General features: G+C 46.8%; 1 protein-coding gene across 3 annotated transcripts in view; it reads left to right on the top strand.

The window, feature by feature from the left end:
• Positions 1-1,252: 1,252 nt before the first annotated feature.
• Positions 1,253-6,186, top strand: part of CSGALNACT1 (chondroitin sulfate N-acetylgalactosaminyltransferase 1) — a 275,401-nt gene continuing 270,467 nt past the window's right edge. For all 3 annotated transcript variants that reach the window (XM_012785057.2, XM_012785056.2, XM_012785053.2), the window contains exon 1: positions 1,253-1,378. The gene's annotated coding sequence lies outside the window, so the exon portion shown is untranslated. The remainder of the gene's footprint in view (positions 1,379-6,186) is intronic.

Here is a 6,186-nt window from a genome sequence, read left to right as displayed (position 1 = left end):
ACATCAGGTCACAAGGGTGAATAACTCACTCAGGGAGGTGGGGATGGGGACAGAGCCACCTGGGGAGTCTTGGTAGGAAGCAAGGGTGCTTCCTGCAGGTAAATAGCTGCTTAATAGAAAACCAGCTGCTTCAAGACTGCGCCGAATGCCCCCAGACTACGATCCTATGCTGTGCAGAGCTGTCTCCTGTGAGTCAGGAGACATAAAGTCTAGTGGGCTGAAGTCTCCCAGAGGGGACTCTGAGCACTGCCGTGGCCAGGCAGTGGAAGGCGCACTGTACCAGGAATTACAGGGCTGGTTTCTAGCTCAGGCTCTGCCGTAACTCAGCTGTAAGGGGCTCTGCAAGTTGTTTAGCTGCATCTGCACGTGACAACCTCTTCCAGCACAACACTGGCTTCTCCTAAATCTCCTTCAATTACACTGAGAATGGGGAGTGATACTATCCCCAGCTCCCTCTCCCACAGAAAAGTGCTGGAGCACTTCCACATAAAAGGTGACCTGTGGCCAGCAGGGTGTGAGTGTGTTGGGGACAGCAGTGATGAGATCCGTTTATTACTCACAACACCCAACTTCCCTCCTGGCCTCCCTGTGGCCGTCAGGGGTCCCTGCAGACAGCCTGTGAGCCCAGTGGGGGGCCTCAGAGTAAAGGGGGTTTCTGACCTTCCTTCCCTGTAAATGGAAGCTCTCTAGGAAGACGTTATGCTTGACCAGGGCAGCAAAGGCAGCAACTGTAGAATTAATTCTCCCAAGTGCATTTACAAAGTTTGTGTGCGGATGTGGGCCCGTGGCGGGGAGGGCTGCCAAGTAAAGGCAAAGGAAACCGAGGGGCTCCGGTGGGCTGGGGGGCGGGGGAATTCTGTCCCGAGATAAGAAGGACCTCGTGCAGAATGGGCACTCGCCCACCTGTCTCCTGGGGCCACGCCACAGCGTCCTAGCCCCTTCCCGCAACTCCTCCGCAGCCCTGTGAGCAGTCACGTGTGATTCTGCCCCGCGCAGGGCGGGGAACCCCGGGTCTCCGAGCGTGGCCCCTTCGGAGAGGCACGGGGCATCGGCCAGGGCGCCCCGCTCCGACGGGACGGAGGGACGCACCGCAGGGGGCGACGCGGGTGCGCAGCCAGGCGCGACCCCGGCCGGGCCTTGGCCTTGGCCGCCCCGCAGGCCCGTGCACCCGCCGGCTCCCGCCCGCAGCGGGGCGCGGGGCTTGGCCGCGGTTCAGCCCGCCCGCCGAGCCGCCGCCGCGGCTCCCCGCCCCCCGGGTCCCCGGAGGCTCGGCGGCTGCCGGCGCGGGAGGTGGAGCCGGGCCCGCGGCCGCGCAGGAGGGAAAGTTCGGCGGCGGCGGGAGCGCCGGGAGCCGGGCCGGGAGCCGCGGGCACCTCGGGTGAGTCGGATCCTCCGCCCGGTCTGCGGGTCGGTGGGAGTCGCGCGGGGGCGGCGGTGTCGCCGGCCGCTCGGCGCGCCTCCCCGGGGCTGTCCAGCCGCGACCTGAGGGTGGCCGGGGCTGGGAACCGCGCCGCGCCCTCCTCTCTGTGTCGCCTCCCGCCCGGGCCGAGGGCTTGGGCGCGGGGCTGGGCTGGGCGCCGGGGGCGGCTCGGCTCGCGGAGGGCGCGGCGGCTCCAGGTGGCCGCGCGGGGACGCGGGCCGGGCTGCCGCGGAGGGTCCGCGCCGCTGCGCGCCCGGGGTCGCTTTGGCTTCGCGACCCTTTCTCCCCGTGGCCTTTCGCTGTCTAATGACTTTCTCGAAAACCCACTGAAAAGTAGAGCCTTTGCACGTGCCGCGCGACGACTCTGCTGTTATTGTGTCATTTTTGCCGGGATGGAGAGGGCGCAGGGGGCGTGCCGGGGTGGCCCGTGGGCAGCGTGCTCGCCGGCCTTGCACCCGGGCCACGGGGACGTGTCTGAGGGTCTCCCAGATCAGAGGACGCCCCGAGGAAGTGTTCTGTGTGGTCCGTGGGGAGTAGCCGGGCCAGGGCACGAGCTTGGGGTGGGGTGGGGGTTCGGAGGGCGGGGGGGGGGAGAGGAAGGCTGCACAAAGCGAAGGCAAAGTTGTTTGTTTCTGCCACATTTCCTGCACCTGCGCTCCAGTCGATGATCTGAAGTTATCTTTTCATCGATCAGCAAAGAGAGGCTGTTGAGAGAGGGAAGGATGTTAACAACACTGTGCATGCCCAAAGAGCGAGCCTTGGGAAATACTAATAAAAATGATAGCGTGGTTGTATTTCACAAACTCCGCTTTTATTCTGATTTCAAAGCCTTGGCTCAGTTTTGGCTTCCATGTCATTAGAAGCGTCTAGGTAACAACCTTCATGAACTGTTCTTTCACTTTTTCTTACCAGAAATTTAAATTTCATTCTGTAAGACTTCTTGGATTCTGGTAACGTTGTTTTTTTGCAAAAGTCAAATTATCAGGGTGTTATTTGCAAAAAACAGTGAACATTAATAAACCTGGCTGTGCTGTCATGTTGCTCATTGGAAGGAGAAAAAGTCCTTCAAACTCGGAAGTGGGAACATAAGGCAAAAGCAAACTTTTATGCCTTTAGGCATAAAATGTGACTTGAATATATGTAACAGTGCACAATGTGACAAGGGTTTCTGTGTTGGGCACCCAGAGACTGTCAGTCCCTGGAAAGCAAGGCACAGGCCATAGGCATTGTTGGAACCCAATAAATATTTAATAATGTCTCTGCACTGAGCTACCACACTATGTGTACTCCAAATAATACAATATTAAAATTCTTTAATTTTAATTCATCTTTGTGTTCTAAATCTCATGTGTCTATTTGTAAACCGTATTAATGGGCTTCAAAGCAAAATCTCAAACATTTGGATTCTCCCATTTCCATCACAGTGCTAAGCAAGCTTGTGCTCTGCAATTCCAGAGACCCACCTGGGCTCCAAGTAGCGTCTCCCATTTATTAACTGTAGGACCTTGGGCAAGTTATTAATACTTACCCTTTCCCAGCCTTGGTGTCCTAATTCGTAAAATGACAATCATATACTCCTCCCTTCATAGAGATTTGTTTGACAGGATGGAATAACGTTTGGGATCTTATCCAAGTGCCCGGATCACACAGCATATACTCTGTAAATGTTGTCTTTTGTCTTTACTTTTAGGAATTCACAACTATGGCATATTTTGATATTTTCTAAAACAAATTTTTTTTAAAGTTCCTTCTTTTATGGAATCTTACTTTCCATTCATTCATCCAACCATTATTAATTGAGGAACCTCAGATACTGCCCTACCTAGATGTTTGAAAATGAGCAGCTGACACTTGGGGGAGGCAACACTTCAGGTTTTTCCTGTTGGTAAGAATCTTTATGTTGTCCCAGCTCTGTTCTTAATGTCATCTGATTACATTAAAAAGAAATAACAGTAAGCACTGTGATGGTGCCCAATCCCCTATTTTCTCCATGTCCAGTGGCTGGCAGGCTGGGAAGGGCTTCATAAATATTTGTTGATTTCAAATGCAGAATGTGATGAAGTTATTCTTCAGGTGACACATCCTTCTTTTTATACTCCTGATGAAGGGACCTTGGGATTCTAAATGATAGCCCTACTATATATTAGGGCCAATAGAGGTTATTAAAGAAGCAAACCTCGGGAAGACTTTATTACCTATTGATTTTGCCCTCATGATGAAGCAGTCTTATAAAACGTATAAAGCCAAGTTGGAACGTTCGCTTCACCACTAGAGGCCCCTTCTGCCTAGTGTATCACCCTGGGCTGTCATTTATTACCATTATTCCGTCCTTTAAGGTAGCAAAGAAATTTCACTTCCTGGGTTCTCGACATGGAATACTTTATTAGAAAAGGGCAACCTTGTGTGAAAAGCATTAACCAGAGGTCTAAAAATAAATGAAAATGGTCTTTAATGATGGATTTGGTACCATTCTTTGAATAACTTTAAAGGTTTAAAGGAGATTTAAGAATTGGGCTTTTTACTTTATGTAGCCTGATGTTTAAATATATGATTTTTTAAAAAAACCTTTAAAAAATCAAATATATAATTTTGACCTAGTAGTTTAAAGTTTTCCTTTTTTTTGTATGTATTTGGGAGAGCTTGTTTTTATCTTTTAATATGTTTAAAATGGATTTATTTTCTAAATAGGTATTTATAGCACTAATAGCAATATGAGTTGCTGTTTTTCAAGGAGTTTTATCTGGCCAGTAGAAGCTCTCAATGTTTTTCCTTTTTCTTAAAATGGGGCCACTTTACATCTCACTTTATACATCACTGAAAAGCACCTTTCTTCTGTGTGGATATTTGAAAAGGCCTCTTATTTGTAAATTCTAATTTGAATAAAGTTTGTCAGGCTTGAGAAGAATTATTGAACAACTCAAAGGTGGTTTTATTTGTTTGTGTTTTTATTTGTCAGATATAATTTGCCATTTGGTAGGAAAAATACTAACAATGTATGTAAACAAATATTGTTACTGAAAATATGGCCATATTGTTTGCAAAATGAATAAGAGAACATTATATTTTCTGGTTTCCAGTGAAATTTAATCACAGTGACAAAAACAAAAAAAACAAAAACCATTCAATCTGAAAAGTCAGATTAGCAACAGTGAGAAGAGAATTCAGCACATTGCAGGCTCTGAATCTTACCAAGGGGTTTCTTACTTTATTTAGCAGAATGTCGTTGAGTTCAGAAAATTATCAGCCATCCAATGCTGATTTTTACATATGGGATTTTAGAACAAAGCAATGTGTTCTAGGTCAGTACTCTTTAGGAAACAGGAATAATTTTTGTGCGAAGGTTGTAGATATGTTTTAATTATCATTTCCCTCTGATTATGCTGAGTATTTTAGATTACTTTTAGGATTCTGTGCATATCAAAAAGTCATAGATATCCCTTACGCACAAATCTAATGCCTTTCTACAACCAGAAGAACTTGGCTTTACCCTTAAGCACCCAGCTAGGGAAGGCCATGGTGTCTCCCCGCCTGTCCTTACATTTCCTAGACTGAAGATGAGTTCAACAAAAATGATATGTTTAAAGCTTTCCTTAGAACAGGGCAATTTAGTTTGGGCAAGAGCCCTGAGCTGACCAAGATTATGGATGCCTGAGGTGGGAGGAAATGAATGCATCTTTATACCTGGGTGTCATTTTTAGGAACCTGCACTTGGGAGGTGCTGCCTGGACAAAAATGACAATTGTTTGCTACAATTTTCAGAGAAATGTTTGAACCTACCACTTAGTGGAGCATTACTTTATTGCACAATTACTGTTGTTGTTTTTAGGTAATGCATAAAACTATAACGTTTGGTTACCCTGGAGTCGTCTCTGATATTTTGTTTCATTTTTCACGCACAAAGGACATTTGAGTTGCTGGCAGAAAAGGGAAGCAGGAAACAGGGAGGAGGTAGATGTGAATTGTCTATTTATACTGAACACTAGGGCAGGCCTTATTTTTTTGTTCCCAAAGGACATGGGCACATGATGTACAGCTTAATCATGGGAATTATTCACTCGTGATTTTGTGGTGTATTTATTTGCTTTGTTCATGAAATTACTAAAATGGTGGTCTTTGACTTAGGTCACTCCCAAAAGTGACTTTCTACTTCTGTCTCCCACATATTAGAAACTTGCTGCAGTGAATGTGACAGTTCATATGGAAACAAAAGAAGCTAGATGTGCTTCTTTTGCAGTGGATTGTGCTGTGCCAGGGTGCTCAGTTTGGGAAACAACAAGTAGACAGGACTTCAGACCATTCATCTCCCTGCTGGGCCCTCTTTTGTGGCACAATGTCCTATCTGCATGACAACCATGTGTCTTGCTCTTATCTGTAAAAATGGTTAGAACAGTACCTGACACAGTAAGTGATATATGGGTATATCTGCTGGCGGTTATTATTTTTATCATCATGATTATAGACTGCATTGATTTCAGGGTAGATCATTCTAGTAGTCACAATAATCTGGAATGGAGGATTCAGGTGAATTTAGTGCTTATAATAATGTTTGCAAAGGCAAGTGATTCATTTCAGTCTTCTTGTTGCACTTCCATTGCAATTCTTCTCTTCCCATGATAAAAAATAATGGCTAACACTTATGGAGCACTTTACTAGGTAGAAGGTACTCTGCCAAGTGTGGTATATGAATTCTTCATTTACTCAGCTCAGCACTTTGGGAAGATGCACTATTATTATTTGCATTTTACATATGGGAAAACCAAGGTTTA

This window comes from Microcebus murinus, chromosome 24, assembly GCF_040939455.1.
Source record: "Microcebus murinus isolate Inina chromosome 24, M.murinus_Inina_mat1.0, whole genome shotgun sequence".
Lineage (NCBI taxonomy): Eukaryota > Metazoa > Chordata > Mammalia > Primates > Cheirogaleidae > Microcebus > Microcebus murinus.
This window is presented reverse-complemented; position numbering and strand designations above follow the sequence as displayed.